Here is a 27,417-nt window from a genome sequence, read left to right as displayed (position 1 = left end):
GCTGTTGGGAGATTGGCACATGACATGAAACTTTTGTCCAAGTTAATCTTGTTGTTTTCACATTGTTGATGGACATGAAGCTACTTAAGAGCCAAATACCAAATCTGTCTTGGAGAAACTACCACAAGCTGAGTAAATTCAATTGAAATCTTTAATCTCACATGAAAAAGCACATGTGACTCAGTATTCCAAAATAAAAACCCACTGTGCACTCAAAATAGTGGAGCTTTAGTCAAAAGTCAAGATATAAAGAAAGACTTCTAGATTTTAGTTTTGCATATAAGGACCTTAGAAGTTTCTACTTCTAAGCAGAAAGCTGAATAAACAGAAAGATCAACAAGACTTCTGAGATCCTCAAGAGAAGTGGGTCACAGGGCAGACTGCTGACTGGCAGGTGGTGAATCACAATTCACCGAGGCAGAAACTCACCAGCAGGAATCTCCATGTAAACCAGTATCAGGGTAGAAAACCCCTAACTGTAATTGATGCAATCCTGGAGGCTTAGTATGCACAGGTTCAAGGCTTAACAACCACAAAGGGACTCAGTGAGGGTGTGTTGGGAGAAGTACACTGTTGTGAGTTTTAGTTGAAGGAGCTCAATCAGGTTTTGATGGTAAATATCAGGGGACAGGAAAAGGACCATTTTGAAATACACCAGAGTCCTCAGAAGAAACCACTTAAACAGAGCCAAGTTGACCTGGGGGAAGAGAAATACTCAATTCAAGTTGTTATAATTCCACATAGGAGAAAGGAAATATACAACTTCAGCCCACTCTAGCCTTCCATTGGGAAAAGGGAAAAATCCAACTCCAGCTTGGTAGCCCTCCTACCTCACTTAAGGAGTGAGGGCTGAGAAGCACTTGTGAAGGTGACAGTTCAGAGGTGTGGGTTCACTAAAAGACAGACTTATTTACAGGCTGTTGAGACTGTTGACTGCTTCTTTCCCCTCTTCCCCCCTTACCACTACACCACTAAAGGCCTTTTTACAGCAGTTCTTTCTACCTAGTACATCATGTTTAGCTACAAAGAAAAAAATCATAAGGCATACTAAAAGAAAAAAAACAGAGTTTGAAGAGACAGAGCAAACATCAAAACCAGACATAACAGGGAGGTTTAACTATCAGACCTGGAATTTAAAACAACTGTGATTCGTATGCTAAGGACTTTAATGGGTAAAGCAGATAGCATGCAAGAAGACATAGGCTATGGAGGCAATGAAACAGAAATACCAAGAAAGAACCAAATGCAAATTCTAGAGATTAAAACAAACAGACAAAAAAAAAAAAAACCAAAAAACAAAAACCACTGTAACAAAAGTGAATAGCCCTTTTGATGGACTTAAATTGGACACAGCCGAGGAAAGGATCCTTAAACTTTAGGATATAGCAATAGAATCCTCCAAAACTAAAAAGCAAAGAAAACAAAGCTCAAAAAATTAAACAGTATATCTAATAACTGTAGGACAGCTATAAAAGTTGCAAATATTCATAATGAGAATACCAAAGACAGAAAAGGAGACAAAGGAACAGAAGATATATTTGAAGTAATAATGACTGAGAATTTTCTAAATTAAATCTAGGAAATCAAACCATAAATCTGGGAAACACAGAGAACATCAAGCAAGACAAATACCCTCCAGCCACAAACAAACCCAAACTCACAGAATCATGCCATAGTCAAATGACAAAAAAAGATAAAAAAACTGAAAAAAGCAAAAGTAGAGAAAAAACCTTGACCTTACCAATAGAGGAACAAAGATAAGAATTACAGCCAACTTCTCCATGGTAACAAGAAGAGAATGCAGTGAAATATTAAAAAACCTCCCACCAACCTAGAATTATGGATCTTTCAAAATTATCTCTTAAAAGTGAGGAAAAAATAAAGCCTTTCACAGGCAAACAAAAATTGAGGAATATATTGTGTATAAACCTGCCCAAGAGAAACATTGCAAGAAGTTCTATGGCAAGAAAGAAAATGTTATGTCAGAAATTCATATACATCTAAAAAAAAAAGCATCAATAGGGAGTAAGTGAAGATAAAGTAAAAAATTTATTTTATTTTTATTAATTGGTCTTACAGGTAATAGTTTGTAGCTCAGTGGATAAGCATTTCCCTAACATGAACAAGGCCATGGATTCCATCCCCAGCACACACACACACACACACACACACACACACACACACACACTTGAACTAAGAAGTGATTATAGCAAGGTTGCAGGATACAGTAATAGAAAAAAGCCAATCAGTTTTCCATATATACCATCAATGAATAATGACATTTGAAATTAAATTAAAAAGACAGTACCATTTACATAGCAGCCCTCAAATAAATAGTTATGTATGAATTTAACTGAATATGTATAGATTTATATGAAGAAAACTGTAGAACTCTGATGAAAGAAATCAAAGAACTCATTAAGTGTAGATCTATTCCCTGTCTGGATAGAAGAACTCAGTGCTGTTAGATGTCAGTTCTTCCCAATTGGATATATAGACTCAAAGCAACCCCAATTAAAACTGTAGGGAGTTATTTTATGGTGTTTTTTAAAACAGATTAATTTTAAACTTTATAAACAGAGGCAAAAGACCAATTTTGAAGGAAGAACAGCAAAGTTGTAAGATTGACCCTACTCAACACCAAGACATACTATAAAGCTATCATTAATCAAGACAGTATGGTATTGGTGAAAAATAGATAAATAGATTGTGGAACAGAATAAAGAACTCAGAGATAGACCCATACAAATATAGTCAATGGATCCTTGACAAATGATCAAAGGCAGAACAATGGACAAAAACAGGCTTTTCAACAAAGGATGCTGGAGAAATTAAACATCCTTATGTTTAAAAATGAATCTATACACAGAGCTTACTTGAAATGGCCTGAATGTCAAATGCAAAAAAATTACAAAATTCCTAGAAGATAACAAAGAAAAAAATCTAGATGACCTTTGATTTGGCCGTTACTTTTGGATACTACACTGAAGCTACGATCTGGAAAGAAATAATTGATAAGTTTAACTTTATTAAGATTAAAATTTTCTTTTCTGTGAAAGGCACTGTCCAGGGAATGGAAAGATAAATCACTGGGAGAAAAACCTTGCAAAAAAATATATCTGATAAAGGAGTGTTACCAAGTATACAAAGAATTCTTAAAACTCAGCAATAAGAGTTGGGGGAGATGGCCCAAATAAAGTATACACATGTAAGTAAATGTAAAAGTGATAACAATCAAATTAATAAAACAAAAGATACTTTACCATGTAAAATACAACACTCAAAAATATAGAATGTGTTGACATGCTTCTTCTATTCAAGTTGCAAATGGCTAGATATCTATATGCAAAATAATCAATTTAGAATGTTACTTCATTACTATATACAAAATTAACTTAAATGAATTAAAACCTTAAATATCATAGCTAAAATTTACATTTTTAGAAGAAAACACATATGGGTGAATTTTCATGACCTTGGATTTGGCAATAGTTTTTTAGCAATTATATCACAATATAATCAACAAAAGAAAAGATTGATAGAACGGATTATTCTGTATATGTGTAAGCATAATTTGAACAAGTTCATCTTCTCTGCTCTGTTCCTATTTTCCCTTATCTTCTCCCTTTTCAAACAGTGTTTGGTATGTTTCATTAGGCTGTCTTTGAACATATGCACGTAGCATTTTATTCAAATTCTCAGTGTTAAAATTGGTTTTGAAGAGGCATTTTTTTGAAAGAACATATACAACTAGCCAATAAACACATGAAAAGACACACAACATCATTAGTCATTAAGGAAATGAAAATCCAAACCACAGTGAGGTGCTACTTCATGCTATAATCAAATGAAGAAAAACAAGCATGGGTGGGAATAATGAAAAATTAGAGCCCTTGAAAATCATTGGTGGGAAAGTAAAATGGTGCCACCTCTATGGAAAACAGCTTCTTGGTTCCTCAAAGAGCTCAACACAGAATTACCACATGGTTCAGCAATTTTACTTCTAGGGATATACCCTAGGAGGCTAAGATCCTGTGTTTCAACAAAAACTTGTCCATGAATGTTTATAGCAACCTTATTCACAATAGCGAGATGGTGGAAAGAATACAAATGTTCACCAGCTGGTGAAAGGGTAAACAAAATGTGATACATCAATACAGTGGGTGATTATCCAGCTGTAATAGTGTCCATACATATTTCAACATGGATTTTCCTTGAAAACATTATGCTAAGTGAAAAAACAGACACACAGCCCCCCCAAAAGTACTCAGCAATAAGAAAAATGGACTACCCAGTTAAAGTATGGGCAAAAGACCTTAACAAACAGCTCTCCCCAGAAGATATTCAGTTGGAAAATAAGCCTATGAAAAGATAATCCATATCAAATGTCATTAGTAAAATGCAAATTGAAAAACTGAGACACACTACATAGTTATTAGAGTGGCCCAAGTCCCCACACTGACAGGACCAAATGCTGGTGAGGATGTGGAGCAACAGGAACCCTCCGTCATTGGTGGGAGCACAAAATGGTACAGTCACCTTAGAAGACAGATTGGCAGTTTCTTACAAAGCTAACCATCTTTTTACTTCATGATCCAGCAATTGTGCTTTTCAGTATTTACTGAAAGGAGCTGAAAGTGTACGTCCACACAGTCTTGTGCAAGGATGTCTCTAAGCAGCTTTATTTTCAGACTTGGAAGAGACCAAGATGTCCTTCAGTAGATGGATGGAAAAGTCAGCTGTTAAACAATCAGGCAATGGAATTTTATTTAGCACTAACAAGTCATGAAAGACACAGAGAAACCTTAATTTTACTAAGTGAAAGAAACCAATCTGAAAATCTATATGCTTTATGATTCCCACATATGACATTATGAAACAAGCAGACAATGTAAAAGATCAGCGGTTGATAAGAGTTTAACTGGAAGAGCGAAGAAAAGGAGGAACACAGGATTTTGGGGCAGTGAAATTACTCTGTATGACAGTACAATGATGGACTCATGTTACTCATGTTTCCCCAAACCTATAGGGTGCACCACACCAAGCCTGAAGACTCAGGTAAGCCATGGGTTTGAGGTGATAGTGAGATGGCCATGCAGACTAGCCAGTTGTAGATATACTATTCTGATCCTATAGAATGTGGCTGCCCATTTGGGGAGGAGTGGATGGGAAATCTCGTACCTTCTCCTCAATTCTGCTGTGAGTCTAATAATGCTCTAAAAATTTATTATTTTTTTTTTAAAAAGAGAGAAAACAATGTGTAGTGGAACAAAAATGTGTAGTGGAGAACCCAGAAAAGAAAGTCAGGGAGTAAAGAAGAGAAGTAAAGAAGAACTCAGTTTCCATTTTCAGTAGTTACAAAGACTAACTGGGAGGGAAGAGGGTGCACCTGGTTTTTGTCACTTTAATCTACAGTTACTTAGAATGTATTTACTCATACATTAAAGAAGAGAAAAAGATTGAATAAATAAATTAAATATGGGTCATTGAAAGAACATAAATGATGTAGGTGTGCATCCTGGGTCCCAGGTAGATAGTAGGTGAATAGACACAACTCTTAAAGCAATGGGGCTGGGAGAAAAATATATATATATTTCTATATTGCTGACTCATTCTCTTTTCCTTTCTTTCCTCCCATGAATTCCATAGAGTAGCTGTACTCTTACAAACATGTTCTACATATAAGTTTGTATATGATCATATATTTATGTGTGTACATTTAACTTACAGGTCTAGTTTCTATATATAAGGGAAAACATGCAACCTTTGACTTTTTGAGTGTGGCTAACTTCACTTAAGATGATGTTCCCAGGTCCATTCATTTATCTGCAAACAGCATAATTTTATTCTTCTTTATGGATGAGTAATACTCCGTTGTGTATATATACCACATTTCTTTTTTTTTTTCATTTTTTATTAGGATATATTTGTTGTTCAGGAGGGATTAATTGTGACAATTCTGAATAGCCTTACATTGTACATTAGTTAGATTGCCCTGTCATCTCCCTCCCCCCATAAGCCCCTTCATGCCCCACTTAAAGCAATTGCAAGAGATTTCATCATTCTATTTCATATATGTATGTGAAGCCCATCAATCATATTCCCTCACCTTCATCTCCTTCATTCCCCTCCCCCTCCCACAAGTACCCCCCCACTTACACTGTTCTTATTTTACAGTCCTGTCTTTCGTTATTAATTCCAAAGTCAATGTTCAGAGAGGTTCTTGATGTATCCCCACTGTAGTACACTTTACTTTGGTCAGTTCAACCTCTTCCATTACTCTCCCTTACCTCTTCCCACTCCCCTACCCCCATTTTCCACAGTTTTCAGTGCATAGCATATCATTATATCCTCTTCTTGCACAGATGTAATATATTTCAGTATTGCAGACTATCATTCTTTTTTCCTTTCTTTCCTCCCCCAAATTCCACAGAGTAGTTCCACTATTATAAACATGTTCTACATATAAATTTGCATATGATCATGCTTGTTTTTGAGTATATGCTTATCTTTTGGATCTGTCTTCCACATATGAGAGAAAAAGTGTGGCCTTCGTCTTTCTGAATGTTAACTTACTTAACATGATGTCCTCAAATTGCATCCATTTTCCTTCAAACCACATGGTGTCATTCTTCCTTATGGCTAAATAAAACTTGTATATATATAAATTTTATATATATATATACATGTATATATAAATTTTTTATCCATTCATTAGTCATGGGCATCTGGTTGTTTCCATAGCTTGGCTATTGTGAACAGTGCTACAATAAACATTGGTGTGCAAGTGTCTCTATTGTATCCTCATTTAAGTTCCTTTGGATATGCCCTGGAGTAGTATCACTGGATTATATGGCAGTTCTATTTTTAACTGTTTAAGGACTCTCCATACTGCTTTTTCCATAATGGTTTTACTAATTTGCATTTCCAACAACAGTGTATTAGGGCTCCTGTTGCATTGCCTCCTTGCCAGCATTTGTTGTTTTTGCCCTTAAATATGGCCATTCTAACTGGGGTGAGATGAAATCTTACTGTAGTTTTAATTTGCATTTCTTTTATGGCCAGGAAAGTTGAACACTTCTTCATGTATTTATTGGCTATTTGTACCTCTTCCTTTGAAAATTCCCTATTCAATTCATGTGCCCATTTCTTCATCGGGTTGTTGATTCTTTGGGGGTTGAGTGTTTTGAGCTCCCTGTAGATTTTGGATATTAGTCTCTTATCAGATTTTTTCCATTCTGTGGGCAGTCTCTTAAGTCTAATGACTGTTTCTTTTGCTGTGCAGAAGCTTTTCAGCTGATGTAGTCCCATTTGTCATTCTTTTTCTGAGCCATTTGATTCTACTTAGGAAGTCATTATCTATGCCTATATGTTCCAGTGTGTTTCCTACTACTTCCTATAGTTATCTCACAGTTTCTGGCCTTATATTAAGGTCTTTGATCCACTTTGAGATGATATTGGTACAGGGTAAAATACAGGTTCAGTCTTCTACATATGGATATCCAGTCTCTTCTCCATTGTGGGTTTTGGGCTCTTTTGTAAAAAATCAATTGTCTGTAGCTATGTGGACTTATGTCTGGGTCTTCTATTCTGTTCTGTTGGTCTTTGTGTCTGTTTTTGTGCCAGAACCATGCTGTTTTTGTTGTTATGGCTCTGTAGTATAGTTTGAAGTCAGGTTTGTGATACCTCCAGCATTGGACTTTTTGCTGAGAATTTCTTAGGCTACTGAAAGTCTTTTGTGTTTCCATATGAATTTTAGGATTGATTTTTCTATTTCTGTGAAGAATGTCATTGGGATTTTGATAGGCATCGCACTGAATACATAGATTGCTTTTGGTAGTATAGTTATTTTTACAATGTTGATTCTGCCAATTCATAAGAATGGGAGATCTTTCTATGTTTTGGTGTCTTCTTTGATTTCTTTCTTCAGTGATTTATAGCTTTCATTGAAGAGGTCTTTGGTTACTTCTGTTAAATTTTATTCCTAGGTATTTTTTGAAACCATTGTAAAGGGGTTGTTTCCCTGATTTCTTTCTCAGTCTGTTCATTGTTGGTGTATAGAAAGGTTACTGATTTCTGCATATTAATTTGGTATTCTGCTACTTTGCCAAAAGTATTTATGATTTCTTAAAGTTTTTTGGTGCTGTTTTTAGGGCCTTTTAAGTATAGGATCATATCATTTGCAAATAGGGATAGTTTGACTTCTTCCTTCTCTATATGAATCCCTTTTACTTCTTGCTCTTGTCTTTTTGCTCTGGCTAGCAATTCCAAGACTATACAGAATAAGACTGGGGAAAGTGGACATCCCTGTCTTGTTCTTGACTTTAGCTGGAATGCTTTCAGTTGTTTTCCATTTAGTTTAATGTTGGCTATAGGTTTGTCACATATAGACTTTATTATGCTGAAGAACATTCCTTCCATTCCTATTTTTTTTCAATGGTTTTATCATAAAAGGGTGCTGAATTTTGTCAAAGGCTTTTTCTCCATCTATTGAGATGAGTGTGCAATTTTTGTGTTTGCTTCAGTTTATGTGCTGTATTATATTTATAGATTTGTGTATGTTGAACCATCCTCACATCCCTGGAATGAAACTGAATTGGTTATGGTGTATAATCTTTTTGATGTGTTGTTGAATTCAGTTTGCCAGTATTTTGTTGAAATATTGGTCTTTTTTGTTGTATCTTTGTTTGGTTTTGGAATAAATTTAATACTGGCTTCATAGAATGAGTTTGGTAGTGTTCTTTCCCTTTCTATTTCCTGGAAAAGTTTGAGGAAAATTGTTATTAGTTCTTCTTTAAAGATCTGGTAGAATTTAGGCATGAATCCTTCAGGTCCTGGGATCTTCTTTGTAGGGAGACTATTATTGCTTCAATCTCATTGTTATGGACATATTTAGAGGGTAGATATCTTCTTGGTTCAATTTTGTTTGGTTAAATCCATCTAAAAATTGATACATTTCTTCTATTTTTCCAGTTTATTTGAATATAAGTTTTCAAAGTATTTCCTAATGTCCTCTGAGTTTCATTAGTACTTGTGTTTCTATCCCCCTTTTCACCTTTGATTTTGTTAATTTGGGTCTTGATTTCATTGATTTTGCCTCTGATTTTTATTATTTCTCTGCATCTGCTAGTTTTGGTGCATTATTAAGGTACATTATTAGGTCATTTACTTAAAATATCTCTGTTTTCTTTTAATGTAGACATTGATAACTATAAACTTTCCCCTTAACATGGCCTTTGCTGTGTCCCACAGGTTCTAATAGGTTGTATTTTCATTTTCATTAGTTTCTAGGAACTTTTTTATTCCTTCCCTTATTTCTTCAGTGGTTCACTGGTCATTCAGTAGTGTGTTGTTCAGTTTCCATGTGTTTGAATGTTTTTTGTAGTTTCTTTTGTTGTTGAGTTATAGTTTTATTCCATTATGATCTGATATGATACAGAGGGGATTTAAATTTTCTTAAATTTGTTAAGATAATCTTTGTTCCTAAAATATGATCTATTTTGGAGAAAGTTTAATGAGCTCCTGAAAAGAATATATATTACATGGTGGTTGGATGAAATTCTCAATAGATGCCTATTATGTTCATTTGGTCTAAAAGTTTCTATTAATTCTGATGTTCCTTTGTTGATTTTTTTGTGTGGTGACAAATCTATTGGTGACAGTGTGGTATTGAGGTCTCCCACTATCACTGTATTGGGGTCTATCTGTGCCTTTAAGTCCAGTAGTGTTTTTTTAGTGTAGTTGGGTATACCAATGCTTGGTGCATATAAGTGTGTTAAGAATTGTTATTTCTTCTTGATGGATTGTTCCTTTCATTAATATGAAGTGACCTTCCTTGTCGCTTCTGACTGATTTTAGTCAGATATAAGTATTTGACTGTTTTGGAGATTCATTTGCTTGGAAAATCTTTTTTCCACCCTTTCACTCTAAGTCAGTGTTTGTTTTTCTCAGTGAGATCTATATTTTGTAAGCAACAAATGGGTGGATCTTGTTTTTTAATCCAATTTGCTAGTCTTTGTCTTTTGATTGGGGCACTAAGGCCATTAACATTCAGTGTTATTATTGAGAGTTGTGTGGTATTTCCAGTCATTTTTACTCCCTTAAGTTTACTTTTCCTCGATTCCTTGTTTGCTAGTGTGCTTGGTCAAAGGGATTTATTCTTTTTTACATTTTCCTGGCTGACTCTGATTTCTTCTTAGTGCACGAGTCCTTTAAGTGTTTTCTGCAATGTTGGTTTGATGGTCATGAATTCCTGTATATTTTGTTTGTTGTGGAATTTTTTCATTGCTCCTTTTGCTGGATAGACTAGTTTAGGTTGATGGTTGTTTTCTTTCAGGGCCTGAAATATATCTTTTCATGACCTTCTTGTGTTTAGAATTTGTATAGAGAAATCTGCTGTTATTCTAATGGGTTTGCCTTTGTATGTGACTTGTCTTTTCTCTTTTGCAGCCTTCAGTATTCTTTCCTTGTTCTATATATTGATTATGATTTGTTTGGGGGTGTTTCTTTTCTGGGCCTGATGTCTGGTATTCTGTAATCCTCCTGAGCCTCCTGTCTCTTCCTTTCTCAAGGTTGAGGAAGTTTTCAGTTATTTTGTTGTTGAATAAGCTATCTATGCCTTCAGTTTGTATCTCTTTTTCTTCTATACCCATGTTTCACAGATTTGGTCTTACATGTTCCATTCATATCTTGTTAGCATTGTTTTCATGGTCTTTGACTATTTGATTTAATTCCTCTACTTTGTCTTCTGTTCCTGATACTCTATTTTCAACTTGCCTCACTCTGTTAGCCAAGCTTTCAGTTGAGGTTTTTATTTGGGATATTTAGTTGTTCATGTCAAGTTGGTTATTTTTCAGGATATCTATATCTTTATTGATTTCCTCTTTCATATCCTGCATGGACTTCTTAATTTCATTAATCTGTTTGTTTGAATTTTCTTTAAGCTCTTTTAGTTATTTATTCATATCTTCTTTGAGTTCCATCACTAGCTTATGTGTCTCTTTTTTGAGACCATTGATCATTCTTGCTATTATTTTTTGGAATTCAGTATTTTATATTTCCTCCTCTATGCTATTGTTTAGATCCTTGGTGGTAGAGTTGACTTCTGAGAGAGATCTGTTGTCTTGTTGCTTCATGTTTCTGCATTAACTGAGGGGTCATGTTTGGTTGGAGATTCCAATCCCCTGTGTCCCTTTAGTTGGGGTTTTATGAAAGATTATACAGGACTGGGTGGTGGTTAAGCTCTGGTGTATTTTCTTGTCTCTAGATGGGGGTAGTGGCTCAATAGTAAACCTTTCAGCTTCTTTTTCTCAAGATGCTAGATTCTATCCCCTGTTCCACATAGGGCAAGGAGGCTTAGCTGCTAAAATGATCATAGATGTTAAGCTGCAGCCTTGAAATTTCAGTAATCCTTAAAGAGAATGAATTACTGCTACTGTTCCAGTATCTTTAGTTGTTTATTGAAGCAAAGATGAATCTTTGTGGCCCTGGAAGACTAAAGGTAATAAGGGTGGTGATGGGAGAGAGACAGGGTGATAGCACTAGTAGATAATATGAGGTGAAAAGTTTATGTAGCAGAAAGGGGTGGTAGCTAAGCTAATAGGAGGGCTTAAGTAAGGAGGAAACTGGGATAGAAAAAATCAAGTAAGTATTAAGATAGGGGAGAAAAATGGAAAAAATTGAACAGACAGACAAATATAACCATTACAGAACTAAAAAAAAAAAAAAACCTCTGAGAATCTATTCATCCATTAAAAGTCTTGGTAATGAAGGAGGATTATGAGTGGTTAGACAAAAGGAAAATTGGGGGGAGTGAGAATGCAAAATTGCAATTGAAGTGTACAGAAAAAGAAGCTACAAACAAGTAAAAAAAATCTACATCACAGATTTAGCAGTAATAATCACAAATTTTATGTAAAAATTGCAAATTTTCTATTGTTCTTCTGAGCAGTTGATCTTCTCTCCCTTCTCTGTGTCTGAGTCTTTCAGTCCACTAGATGGCAGGCTAATTGGATACCTGCCTTTGTAATGGTGATCTAAGTAGGATCTCTGGAATTTTCACCATTAACTTGCCTGCCTCACCCCTTAAAGGCTGCACTTGCAACTTGCCCCTTCTCAAGCTCCCCAGAACTTCAGACTGTAGTTGTGTACAAACACTGGGCTTTGTCCAGATGTTCTCACTGTGGAGCTCTCCAGCAGGGTTAGAGGTGCAGCTCACTGTTCCCATCCCTGGTACCACTGCTGCTGCTGTGTGCTCAGCAACTTCTTAGGCTACACCATGCCATGTTCCCTGGAAACTTTGTAGACTGCTGCAGGGTCCCAGTGAATTTTCCCTGGTGGGTACCTGTTCTACACTACAGGTTCTTCACTACAGCTGCCCACAGGCATTCAGGCTCCAGGGAGGGTCTTTGTTCAAAGGCATGCCACATGGTATGCCTCTGCTTCTGTTCCCAGGATCCCAGCAGCTTTCCTTGGAAGTCACACTGGGCATCTTTGTTTGGGCACCGACCTTCTCCACTCAGTTTTTGTGGTGAAGATTTCAGCTTTCCACTCCCTGCTGGAGCAGGTGGCTCTTGGCTCAGGGGTGCAGGGAGTGCAAACCTGCAAACCGTTTCTCCATGTATGTATTCTGTTGCTTCACTTTTTTTTAGATTGAGCAGAGTTTTACTACTTTCTCACTGTGGGACTTGGCACCTGTCTTCCAGGTTACTCACCTTCCACCTTCCTTTAGGTTTATGAGAATATGGAGTCCAGGGTTGTCAGCTATCGACCATCTTGCCTCCATACCCCTATACCACATTTCTTAATCCATTCATTGGTTGTGGGGCATCTGGGCTATTTCCAAAGCTTGGGTATTGTGACTAGTGCTGCAATAAACATGGGTTTGCATATACTTGGCACTTCCTCATCTATAACAATTAAATGGGAAAGAGAAACCAATGACTTGAGATATTCCTTTTATGATAAAATAGAATATGCTAAGTTACTTACTTGTTATACTTAATAATAATGACAGCTTATATTAATTTAGAACCTGCAAAGTGCCAAGAATAACATTGGGATTTTGCATAAGCTAACATTTAGATGTTAACTTATTGCCCCAGTTTACACATGAGGAAACTGAGTCACTGGGCATGAAGTAAGTGATGGAAAAATTCATGCAGTGTATGATTGGTAGAGCAGGGCTTTGAATCCAGGCACTTGAATGCCAGAGTCCACGCTGCACAGGTGACAGGCAGCAGCATCACCAGCGTGGAAGAGTAGACCCACTCCCAGGCACATTCTTCCATCCTGTTCTGTAAAGCTTTTTATTTCAAGGAACATGAAATAGTCTTCTATAAAACAGATTCTTACAGAGCATTATAGCATATTGTGGGTTACAAAGTGCCAACCAGCCAAGAACAGTTGTACAAAGAGTGCTTTGAAGGTATTTGTATGAATAAAAGAAGTGTTTTCATGATTTTTCCCCAATGAGCACAAATCCATTAAACTTATTTAGCTCTTTCATGTAAAATATTGACTATCACAAGGTATCTTTAAAAAAAAAAGAAATTCTCAATTCCCCTCTCATAAAAGATTCTAGCGGAAATTTTAAGGATGTCTGATCTTAGTGGAAAATGATGGAAAGCAGCTTTAATTTTTTTCTCAATATATTGTTATGTAAGAAACATTATATGCCAGATATTTTTTCCTGTTATTTCCAAAGGAATAAAAAAAGATACAAATAAAAAAAAAAGACTGATTCCAAGATGGTGGCTAGAGGGAGGAAGCAGAAAGCGAGCCTCCTATAGTGAAATCCTGGAGAGATGCTGGAGACACACTTTGCAGGCATAATCACTGAGAAAAGGCATAACTTTGACCCCTCCACATCTCCAGCCAGTGCAGAGAATCTCCACTTCACGTTAAATGAAGAAACCAGGAGGGCCCCCGGGCCGCCAGTTGCCGGTGTCCAGAAGGCTTGGGAAGATGTGGACCAGTTGAGCTTCATGGTACCACGGTACCCCCACAGACAAGCCTGGGCCCGAGCAGCATAGCCCCCTGGACAGACCATCCCCACCCGGGGAAAAAAGAGAAACAGAGTAATAAGCAATAAGAGCAATAAAGACATGTGAGAAAGAGGGTGAGGCACACTGAGCGCTGAAGATTGGGGGAAGGGAATCCTTCCCGGGACTGTAAATAAACAAGCCGGGTGGGCAGGAGAGACTCTGGTGGGAGCAGGGGCATGCCCAGCAACCAGGAGCGGGAAAGCTGGTGAGAGTGGCGGAGGGAGGAAAACTCCACAGGAGAGGAGGGAAGACCCACTTCGCATGTGAACTGTAAACATGGCGGCTGGCAGGAGCAGCAGCACCACCCAGTAATCAGGAGCAGGAAAGCTTGTGAAAGTGGTGGTGGGAGAAAAACTGCACAGGAGAAGGGGGAAGACCCACCTCCCACATGAACTGTAAATAAACACACAGGCCTGACAATGCAGGTGCAGTGTCACCTTTCCCAGTACTTGGAAAGGGGAAAGCTTGTAGCAGAGGCTCACAGGAAAACTCTGAGTAAACAACACCTGCAGGGCCAGGTGAGTGCTAAACTCACCCCAGAGGTCTGCATAAATAACACCTCCAGCAACAGCAGGCTGACGGCAGTGGGCAGGCAAGCCACAGCTGCAGATACCATTCTCAGAACTGTCTCCAGACTCTTTTTTTTTCTTTGTCTCCCTACCTTTGAATTACACCTGTAAGCTGAAAAACTTACTGAAACTGTATTGCATTTGAACTTGGGACACTTGGTGGGTTTTTTTTGAATGTGTGTGTGTAGTTTTGTTCTACTTTATGTGTCCCCTTTGATGAGACAACTGCAGAACAACATCTGAGGCACCATCTCCAGGATTGGAGACTGAGATGGACACCCAAATTATTAAGACTGAAACTTCATTGCATTTGAACTTGGAGGTTTTTTGGTTTTTTTGTTTTTTAAAATTTTCTATTTCCTCATTTTATTTTTATACATTTTTATATATAGATTTTTCTGTCATTTACTTATTTTTTATTTTTATTCTTATCTTTATTTTTTTTACTTTTGATTTTCAATCTTCTCTCTGTCTCTCTAATGTCTGTTCAGCTTACTGTCAATTAGTACACTAAAGCTCCCTGTTTATACCTTTGAAACCTTCTTGTCTGATACCTTGTTCTGTTTTCTCCTTCCAGTCTGTGTATTTGTTTTTCCCATTTCTTTAACTTCTTGCTTTCCATCTCAGCTCACCGTTCCATTCTAAATATTACCATTGTTATTATTACAAGCTAGAAAATACTTAATTGCACACAGTACAGGGACAGTAACAACACCAAAGACAATGACAGGAAGACAGAAAAAACAGGGAAACCAGTTTTCACACAGCAAAAAGTTAGTACAGGAACCAGAGGGGAATGAAGAGAACAGAAACTCAGATCCAGACTCCAACAAAATGAAGATAAACTATGCCAAAGGACCCAATGACGCCCACAAGAATAATTTAAAAGAAGACCTACTACAAGTACTCAATGAGAATTTTAGAGAGATGATACTGGATAGGGTCAACCAAAATGTACAGGAGACACTCAAGAAATTCCAAGACAACAAAAATAGAGAATTTGAAAAAGCAAAAGAAGAAATAAAGGAAACCACAGAAGCACTGTATAAACACCAAAGTGAAAGAGAGAACACGATGAATAAACAGATAAATAAACCCAGGACAAAAATAGACAACATTAAAGAGGAAACCAGCCAGGATATGGAAAACCTCAGAAAAAAGAATGAAACAGAACTGCAAAACAAAATGGAAGGCCAATCCAGCAGAATAGAACAAACAGAAGACAGAATCTCAGAACTTGAAGATGAAATGGTAATTAAAGGAAAGACCAAAGAACTATTAATTGAACAACTCAAGACCTGTGAAAGAAAATGCAAGAACTCACCAACTCCATCAAAAGACCAAACCTGAGAATCATGGGCATCGAAGAAGGAGAAGAGGTGCAAGTGAAGGGAATGCGTAATATATTTAACAAAATAATAACGGAAAATTTCCCAAATCTAGAGAAAGATATTCCCATACAGATGCAAGAGGCCTCCAGGACACCAAACAGACCAGATCAAAATAGAACTACCCCACGACATATCATCATTAAAACAACAAGTTCAGAAACTAAGGAAAGAACATTGAAGGCTGTAAGAGAGAAAAAACAAGTAACATACAAAGGTAAACCCATCAAAATCACAGCAGACTTCTCAACAGAAACATTAAAAGCAAGAAGAGCTTGGGGTGAGATCTTCTGGGCACTGAATGAAAATAACTTCAACCCCAGGATACTCTACCCAGCAAAACTATCATTCAAAATAGATGGAGCAATAAAAGTCTTCCATGATAAGCAGAAACTAAAACAATATGTGACCACAAAGCCACCACTACAAAGGATTCTTCAAGGGATTCTGCACTCAGAAAGTGAAACCCAACTTAACCATGAAAAGACAGGCAGCACCAAACCACAGGAAAAGAAAAAGCAAGAAAGTAGAGAGTAATCTCAACTTAGGTACACACAATCAAACCTTCAAACAACTAAGACAACTAAATGACAGGAATCACCACATACCTATCAGTACTAACACTTAATGTTAATGGACTTAATTCACCCATCAAAAGGCACCACTTGATGAAATGGATTAAAAAGGAAGATCCAACAATTTGTTGCTTACAGGAGACCCATCTCACTGACAGAAATAAGCATAGGCTAAGGATGAAAGGCTGGAAGAAGATTTACCAAGCCAATGGCCCCCAAAAACAGGCGGGAGTAGCAATATTTATCTCTGACAAAGTAGACTTCAAACCTACATTGATCAAACGAGATAAAGAAGGACATTCCATACTAATAAAAGGGGAAATAGACCAAAAGGAAATAATAATCATCAATCTGTATGCACCCAATGTCAACGCACCCAATTTCATCAAACAAACCATGAAAGACCTAAAAGCATATATAAACGCCAACACAGTGGTTGTGGGAGACTTTAACACCCCATTATCATCAATAGATAGGTCATCCAAACAAAAAATCAATAAAGAAATCCAAGATCTAAAATATGCAGTAGATCAAATGGACCTAGTTGATGTCTACAGAACATTTCATTCAACTTTTACAAAATATACATTCTTCTCAGCATCTCATGGAACCTTCTCCAAAAAGATCATATCCTAGGGCACAAAGCAAGTCTCAGAAAATACAAGAAAATAGAAATTATACTGTGCATACTATCTGATCACAATGCAGTAAAAGCAGAACTGAAAAACAAAAGTAAAGACAAAAAAATATGCAAACAGCTGGAAACTAAATAACTCATTACTTAATGAAGAATGGATCATCGAAGAAATAAAAGAGGAAATTAAGAAGTTCCTGGAAGTCAATGAAAATGAAAACACAACCTACTGGAACCTATGGGACACAGCTAAGGCAGTCCTGAGAGGAAAGTTTATAGCCATGAGTGCATACATTAATAAGACTGAAAGATCCCAAATCAATGACCTAATGTACATCTGAAAGTCCTAGAAAAACAAGAACAAGCAAATCTGAAAACAAATAGAAGGAGAGAAATAATAAAAATAAGAGCTGAAATCAATGAAATAGAAACCAAAAAAACCACACAAAGAATTAATGAAACAAAAAGTTGGTTCTTTGAAAAAATAAATAAGATTGATAGACCCCTGGCAAACCTGACTAAAATGAGGACAGAAAAAACCCAAATTAGTAGAATTAGGAATGCAAAAGGGGAGATAACAACAAACACCATGGAAGTCCAGGAAATCATCAGAGACTACTTTGAGAACCTATATTCAAATAAATTTGAAAATCTTAAAGAAATTGACAGATTTCTAGATACATATGATCATCCAAAATGAACCAAGAGGAAATTAATCACCTGAATAGATCTATAACACAAAATGAAATTGAAGCAGCAATCAAGAGTCTCCCCAAAAAGAAAAGTCCAGGATCTGATGGATTCTCTGCTGAATTCTATCAGATCTTTAAAGAAGAACTGATACCAACCCTCCTTAAACTATTCCACAAAACAGAAAGGGAAGGAAAACTGCCAAACACATTTTATGAAGCCAGTATTACACTTATCCCAAAACCAGGCAAAGACACCTCCAAAAAGGAGAACTATAGGCCAATCTCCTTATGAACATTGACGCAAAAATCCTCAACAAAATAATGGCAGACCAAATTCAACAACACATCAAAAAAGATTATTCACCACGACCAAGTAGGCTTCATCCCAGGGATGCAGGGGTGGTTCAACATATGAAAATCAATAAACGTAATAAACCACATTAACAGAAGCAAAGACAAAAACCACTTGATCATCTCAATAGATGCAGAAAAAACCTTTGATAAGATCCAACACCATTTCATGATAAAAGCTCTAAGAAAACTAGGAATTGAAGGAAAGTACCTCAACATTATAAAAGCTATATATGACAAACCTACAGCCAGCATTATACTTAATGGAGAAAAACTGAAACCATTCCCTCTAAAATCAGGAACCAGACAAGGATGCCCACTATCTCCACTTCTATTCAACATAGTATTGGAATTCCTAGCCAGAGCAATTAGGCAAGAAGAAGGAATAAAAGGAATACAAATAGGTAAAGAAACTGTCAAAATATCCCTATTTGCAGACGACATGATCCTATACCTTAAAGACCCAAAAAACTTTACTCAGAAGCTTCTAGACATCATCAATAGCTATAGCAAGGTAGCAGGATATAAAATCAACATAGAAAAATCATTAGCATTTCTATACACTAACAATGAGCAAACGGAAAAAGAATGTATGAAAACAATTCCATTTATAATAGCCTCAAAAAAAAAAATCAAATACCTAGGTGTAAACCTAACAAAAGATGTGAAAGACTTCTACAAGGAAAACTATACTCTTCTGAAGAAAGAGATTGAGGAAGACTATAGAAAGTGGAGAGATCTCCCATGCTCATGGATTGGTAGAATCAACATAGTAAAAATGTCGATACTCCCAGAAGTAATCTATATGTTTAATGCAATTCTCATCAAAATTCCAATGACATTCATTAAAGAGATTGAAAAATCTACCGTGAAATTTATATGGAAACACAGGAGGCCACGAATAGCCAAGGCAATACTCAGTCAAAAGAACAATGCAGGAGGTATCACAATACCTGACTTCAAACTATATTACAAAGCAATAATAATAAAAACAGCATGGTACTGGCAGAAAAACAGACATGAAGACCAGTGGAACAGAATAGAGGACCCAGATATGAAGCCACACAACTATAACCAACTTGTCTTTGACAAAGGAGCTAAAAATACAAGATGGAGAAATAGCAGCCTCTTCAACAAAAACTGCTGGGAAAACTGGTTAGCAGTCTGCAAAAAACTGAAACTAGATCCATGTATATCACCCTATACCAAGATTAACTCAAAATGGATCAAGGATCTTAATATCAGACCACAAACTCTAAAGTTGATACAGGAAAGAGTAAGAAATACTCTGGAGTTAGTAGGTATAGGTAAGAACTTTCTCAATGAAACCCCAGCAGCACAGCAACTAAGAGACAGCATAGATAAATGGGACCTCATAAAAGTAAAAAGCTTCTGTTCATCAAAAGAAATGGTCTCTAAACTGAAGAGAACACCCACAGAGTGGGAGAAAATATTTGCCAGCTACACATCAGACAAAGGACTGATAACCAGAATATATAGGGAACTTAAAAAACTAAATTCTCCCAAAATTAATGAACCAATTAAGAAACGGGCAAGTGAACTAAACAGAACTTTCTCAAAAGAAGAAATTCAAATGGCCAAAAAAATACAAAAAAATGCTCACCATCCCTAGCAATAATGGAAATGCAATTTAAAACCACACTAAGATTCCACCTCACCCCTGTTAGAATAGCCATCATTAGCAACACCACGAACAACAGGTGTTGGTGAGGATGCTGGGAAAAAGGAACCCTCTTACACTGTTGGTGGGAATGTACAACCACTCTGGAAGAAAATTTGGAGGGTACTTAAAAAGCTAGACATTGATCTACCATTTGATCCAGCAATACCACTCTTGGGGATATACCCAAAAGACTGTGACACAGGTTACTCCAGAGGTACCTGCACACCATGTTTATTGCGGCACTATTCACAATAGCCAAGTTATGGAAACAGCCAAGATGCCCCACCACCGACGAATGGATTAAGAAAATGTGGTATCTATACACGGAATTTTATGCAGCCATGAAGAAGAACGAAATGTTATCATTCGCTGGTAAATGGATGGAATTGGAGAACATCATTCTGAGTGAGGTTAGCCTGGCCCAAAAGACCAAAAATTGTATGTTCTCCCTTATATGTGGACATTAGATCAAGGGCAAACACAACAAGGGGATTGGACTTTGAGCACATGTTAAAAGCTTTAGCACACAAGGGAGGGGTGAGGATAGGTAAGACACCTAAAAAATTAGCTAGCATTTGTTGCCCTTAATGCAGAGAAACTAAAGCAGATACCTTAAAAGTAACTGAGGCCAATAGGAAAAGGGGACCAGGAACTAGAGAAAAGGTGAGATCAAAAAGAATTAACCTAGAAGGTAACACCCACGCACAGGAAATCAATGTGAGTCAATGCCCTGTATAGCTATCCTTATCTCAACCAGCAAAAACCCTTGTTCCTTCCTATTATTGCTTATACTCTCTCTACAACAAAATTAGAGATAAGGGCAAAATAGTTTCTGCTGGGTATTGAGGGGGTGGGGGGAAGAGGGAGGGGGTGGAGTGGGTGGTAAGGGAGGGGGTGGGGGCAGGGGAAAGAAATGACCCAAGCCTTGTATGCACATATGAATAATAAAAAAAAAACAAATAAAAAAAAAGAATCCTATTTTAAGTACTCAAAATACTTACAGTAAAACACAGAAGCTTTTTTTAAAAAAATGATAATTTAGTCAATTTGATCTGCTTTGCAAACAAGTGACCAGCAGGACAGAAGTATTCACTTCTTTATCCCACAGAATCCTTCACAGCTTTTATCATCTCTCTGATAAGGGAAGTACAATGGGCCAGGAGCAAGATGCAGGAGGAAGACCAAAAGATTCCTATACAACTCCATTCAGGCTGTTTTCAAAGTTCCTGAGATTTTTGGTCCACATTCTCAGGCCTGTCCAGTCTTCTCTTGCACAGAGAAGGATGAATACCTATTCATGTACAGGTACATGGTAACTTATTTCCCCATTCTCATTTTTTATAGAAGGCCTTGTCTAATAACATTTGCAACACACTTCTGTTTCCCTTTAGACACAGCTAGGCTCTTAATGTTTCTGTTTGGTGGCAAAAAGTGCATTCTGGGTCTCTTCTCACCAACCTAGGCAATCACTATTCATGAGACACACAAGTAACTGTGAGGTGATGAAGTGGGAGGCCTCACATGATGCACAGCTTTCAAAATAGGCATAATGACACAATGCAATAGCTATGTCCTAAGTTAAGGTGGCAAATATTTCTAGAGGAGAATAAAGATAACTAAAAGATAGCCAACTTACAATCTAGAGCAATGTCCTAGGACATAGAAAGAACAAGGACAAGGAAAGTCTCTCTTTGTCTCTCCCTTCCCCAACAATAGCTCTGAAATCCTGCAGCCATGTATACCTTTTATTTAAAGAACCAGGGATAGACAAAAATGCAAGCAAACAGAGCAGAAAGTTTGTTAAAGATGTCAGAGCCATGGGAAGGCTACTGGATGAAAGTTTGTAGATACCTCTGCCTCTAGAATCTTCAACTATTTCCCCTCAAAGTGCTAAGTGACTTGCTGTGCCCTCCTTTTCAGGATAACAGAGCTTTGGTTGATGCCCTCCTCCAGTCTCTCCTATGCCTGCAAATTGCCAGCTCCTTACAAAAGAGCTGTGTGCTGACCCCGTGTTCTAACAGCAGGTGGCAGCACTAACCTTGCTCATTTCCTTTCTGCATCTCTTTCAGCCTAAGCAAAATTCAGTTTATTTGTCCCCTGGCAAAATTTTAAGGAAAAAAAAAAGCTAAAATATTATTTCTAAAGAAAACCGACAACATCCAAATTTTCTCTTGGAAATTTAGAGATTGGAGAAGCTGACCACATTTATGCAGACATGTAACTTGAAAACCTTGCCCACTTAAGAGTGTTTCTTCCTCATCAAAGTTCCAGGCAAATCTTTTTCTGAAGAAAATAACAGTACTTTAAGTTAAAAAGGGAAATTCTTGCTTTATTATACAAGATTTAAATCTCAAGGCCTGATGATTTTAGCTTTAATTATCCTTTTTAAAAATAGAATTTGTTATATTTGATACATCGTAAGAACTTTTGTAAAGGCCACAATGTACTACCATCCAGCACAACAATTTAAAAAAAAAGAATTTATTTTTTAGAGTAGCTTTAGGTTAACAGCAAAATCAAGAAGGTACAGAGATTTTCCACATATCCTGTGACCTCCCCTCTAACCACCCCAAACAACATCTCTTACCACAGTAATGTATTTGTTATAATTGATGACCTACATTGACATATCATTATCATTCAAACCTCATAGTTTAAAGTAGTCTTTATCTTGGTGTTGTGCATTCTATGGGGTTGAACAAATAAATATGTAATGACAGGTGTTCTTCATTATATTCATACACAGTAGCTTCACTGCCCTGAAAATCCTCTCAGCTCCATTTATTTATCCTCCCTCCCACCTCTGTCACCCACTGAACTTTTTACTGTCTCTCTAATTTAGTCTTTTCAGAATGTCATATAGATGGAATCACACAGTATGTAGCTATTTCTGATTTGTTTCACTCATGTCTTTCCACAGCTTGTTCATTCATTTGTTTTTATGCTGAACAAAATTCCACTGTCTCAATGTACCACAATTTATTGGTCCATTCACCTATTGAAGGACATCTTATTGCTTTCAGGGTCTTTCAATGATGAATAAAGCTGCTAAAAATATCCATGGGCAGGGTTTTCTGTGGACATAAGTTGTCAGTTCATTTGAGTAAATACAAGAGCATGACTGTTGTATTGTAGAGTAAGAGTGAGTGTGTTTAGTTTTAGGAGAAGCTGCCAAGCTGTCTTCCTAAGTGCTTTACCATTTTGCATTCCCACCAGCAATGAAGGAGAGCATTTGTGGCTCCTCTTCTTTACCAATATTTGGTATTGTCAAAACTTTGGATTTTGGCCATTCTAAAAGTTGTATGGTAGGATCTCATTGTTGATTTAATTTACATTTTATTAGTGACAAATGATGTGCCGTATTTTTTCACGCACTTGTTTTCCATCTCACTATCTTCATTGGTGAGCTTTCTGCTAAGATCTTTTTTGCCTGCTTTTTAATTGAGTACTTCATTGTTTTCATTGTTGAGTTTTAAGAGTTCTTTGTAGAGTAGTGTAAGTAAGACTGAAGTCCCCAGTGCTCATTCCCTCCCTTTAAAGACAGCAAAAATAATGAATAAACAGCTACATTTTGATAAAAATAACTAAATGAAAGTGCCAAAGGATATCACAGTAGCAAAAACTCTGTAGTACACAAAATTCCAGGATGGTCACAGAAATATCAGAGGGAGACACCTTACCTCCATCCCTTCTCATCCTCCAGTCAGGATCATCTTGGACCCTTGCAGACCACCACCACCATCTTGGACACCTACAGTCCTCACCACTGAGGATTCTGTAGTCCTCACAGGTGCTGAGCCAGCAGAGAGAGCTGCCTGGAGTCTACAAGGCTGCACTCTCTCCAGAGAAGGACCTGATGGCTCACTAGGCCTCCTGTGGCCTGTGCAGCTACTTTGCTGTGGCATTCTTGGAACTGGAGCCACTGCAAGAGCGTGTCTTGCTCTAGGGGCAAGTAGCCAAGGTATACCTCCATCCTTGAGGATTTGCCATCTTTGGAATACCACCTACCTGGTAGCCCACCATTCCTTAACTAAACTGCTGCTACACAATACCTCATAGGGCCAAACTGCCACACAGTCACTCCATCCACCTCTTCCAATCACTGCTGCACGCTGCCATTGGGATCTGAGCTGAAGCAACGCCCTGCCTCGCAGGGAACTGTGATTAGCTATACAGAGCAGTTAGGCCCTCCTATACTTGAGCTGAAGTCATGCACTGCCTCCCAGGAATCTGAGGTTTGGCAGAACTGAGAAGCCTTTCATCTCAGGGCAGATGGATGTGGTACCTTGCACCCCAGGGATACAGAACCTTAATTGAGCAGAGACCTCTCATCCTACAGGCAGAAAAACTCCAGTAACTTGTTTTCTTAGAGTGGGTCATCCCCCTAAGAGTTGCTGAGCTGTCCCTTTGCCCAGGAAGTGGAGTTTCTGTCCCTATGGGCTCAAGAAATAGCTGTACGTTGCCATGTTGGGGTTCTTGCTGCTGTTGGAACTGGCCTCACATAGTTTTAGATACTGCCGTGTCTTACCATGCCAGGTTCTAGAGTCACCACTACATGAGGCCTCATCTGTCAGGGCATGATTTGCCACTGAGTCCTAGGTTCTTAAATTATAATTGTACACTGCTCCCCAGATCCACACCTCCACAGCACGACTTCTTTCCTCTCATCTATGCCATGCTGTCAGAGTCACAATCAGAGCTATGACCTGGACCTCTGAGCCTGAGCTGCCAGGAGTGTCTTGATCACAGACCCTGGCATTGTGAGCAATCGGTATCCAGTTACCTCTCAGAGAGAGAATAAGTTCCCAAAGACTCTAGTGCCACATTAGGTTTATGAGACTTGGAGCACAGAAGTCCAGCTTCACAGCTGCTCTAAGAGCCTGTACCCTACAATCCAGTACCTCTGCAGTTGCTTGTGGGCCATGCCAGGCCTGATGCCAAGAAGGATCTTCTTAACTAAGACTTCCCATTGTAGAGAAATGGAAATAGGAGGATCTCAAAAGCCCTTGCCACTGAAGACTGTGATAACCTGCTACCCTCTTGCCACACACTCATACAACCTAGGCCATTAAGACACCCACAACCACGTGGATTGATGCTGAAGAAGTCACATAGAGACTATATCATTGCATCTACTCAAAACCAGAGTCACAACCTTCCCAATTGGTACACTAAAACCTAACTGCAAAAGTTGGGAGAATTCATCAGCACTAGACTTGCCTTACAGGAAATGCTGGATATTCTTCAAGTGGAAATGAAAGGACACTAACCACTAACTAGGAAAGATATGGAAGTATAAAATTCACTGGTAAAGGTAAAAATGGAGTCAAACCACAAAGCAAAAAATTATAGCAAATGTACAAATTATAGAGAATGCAGTCAAAACTTGGTACTACAGAAAATCATCAAAATCATAAGAGAAGAAGAAAGGAATGAAAGATCTACAAAATATTCAAAAAACAACAGAATGGTGGTAGTAAGTCTTTACCTATCAATAACATTTTTAAATTAAGTATACTAAGTTCTCCCACCAAAATACATATACTGTCTGGATGAAAAAACAAGATCTAACCATATGCTGCCTATAAGAGTTCCAATTTAGACTTAAGGACATACATAGGCTGAAAATTAAGAGATAAAAGAAGAGATTCCATGCAAATGGTAACCAAAAGAGAGAATGAGTGGCTATAATTATATCAATTGAAATTGACTTCTAGTCAAAAACTGTCATAAGGGATAGAAGGTAGGTCATTATTTAATGATAAAGAGCTGAATTAAACAAGAAGATATAACAATTGTGAATGTATAATCATTCAACATTGGAGCACCTAAATGTATAAAATAAGTCCTAATGGATTGGAAAAGAAGGAAGGGAGGAAGGAAGGAAGGGAGGGAGGGAAGGAAGGGAGGGATGGAAGGAAGGGAGGGAGGGAGGGAAGGGAGGGAGGGACAGAAGGGAGGGAGGGAGGGAGGGAAGGGAAGGAAGGAAGGGAGGGACGGAAGGAAGGGAGGGACGGAAGGAAGGGAGGGAGGGAAGGAAGGGAGAGAGGGAAGGAGGGAGGGAAGGGAGGGAGGGAAGGAGGGAGGGAAGGAAGGGAGGGAGGGAGGGAAGGAAGGGAGGGAGGGAGGGAAGGAAGGGAGGGAAGGGAGGGAGGGAGGGAAGGAAGGAAAAGAAAGGGAAGGAGGAAAACTCCTGGAACTAATGAGCAATTAAATCACGATTTAATAGAACATAACTGAATATAACACTAAAGCAATTGATGCAAAAGTCAATCACTTTCCTATATACCATCAAAGGAAAAATGAAATTTAAAATTAAAAAAAAAATTAAATAAGAATTAAAAACATGTACATTAGCACTCTCTCAAAATGAAACACAGGTATAAATCTAAGTGAATACATAAGATTTTACATCTAAAATACATGAAAGATTTACAAGAAAACTACATTCTGAGGAAAATAATAAAAAAACTAAGTGGAGAGGTGCTTCCTGTACATGGGTAGAAACAGTTAATATTGTTAAGAGGTCAATATTTCCCAACTTGATTATAGATATAATACAATCAAAATCAAACTCTCAGCAATAGTAGTTTTCATATTTGTGTTGTGTTTTTTAGGCAGATGATCATGGCATTTATGAGCAAAGGCAATTTTACTTTTTTCCTTTCCAATTTGTTTACCTTTTATTTTCTTTTTGCATTATCTAGACCTCCAGTATGATGTTGAAAAGGATGATAAAAAGAGACATCCTTATCTTATTCTGATCTTAGTGGGAAAACTTCTAGTTTCCCACTATTAAATATGATATTAAGTTTATGGTTTTTAAGATATTCTTAATCAAATTCCCCTGTATTCCTAGTTTTCTCAGATTTTTTTGATGAATAGGTAATGAATTTTGTCAAATGTTTTTTTATCTATTGATATAACCATGTGATGTTTCTTCTTTTGTTTGTTGTGATGGATTACATTAATCAATTTCTGCATGTTGAACTAACTTGCATATGTGGGATAAATCCCAGTTGGTGGTAAGTGCATAATTTTTTAACGATTGTTAGATTTGATTTCTTGATATTTTATTAAGGATTTTTATATCTATGTTCATGAAAGATTATCAGTTTGTAGTTTCTGCTCTTGCAATGTCTTTGTCCAACTTTGGTATTAGACTATTGCTGGCCATATAATGAGAATCCAGAAGAATTCACCAGTTGACCAGCCTGGCCTGGTGCATTCTGTTATACAAGGTTCTTAATTATTGTTTTAATTTTTGGTCGTCCTGGGGTGTGAATTCAGGGCTTCACACTTGCCAGGCAAGCACTCTACCACTTGAGCCATGCCTCCAGACCTTTATGCTCTACATATTTTTGGAGACAGGGTCTTGCTTTTTGCCCAGGCTAGCCTGGACCACAATCACATTTTATACTTGTTCTCAATCTCCCATATAAGCTTGGCATGACAAGCGTGCACCACTGTTGAGATGGG

This window comes from Castor canadensis, chromosome 8 (genome assembly GCF_047511655.1).
Source record: "Castor canadensis chromosome 8, mCasCan1.hap1v2, whole genome shotgun sequence".
Lineage (NCBI taxonomy): Eukaryota > Metazoa > Chordata > Mammalia > Rodentia > Castoridae > Castor > Castor canadensis.
Note: the sequence above shows the minus strand (reverse complement) of the source record.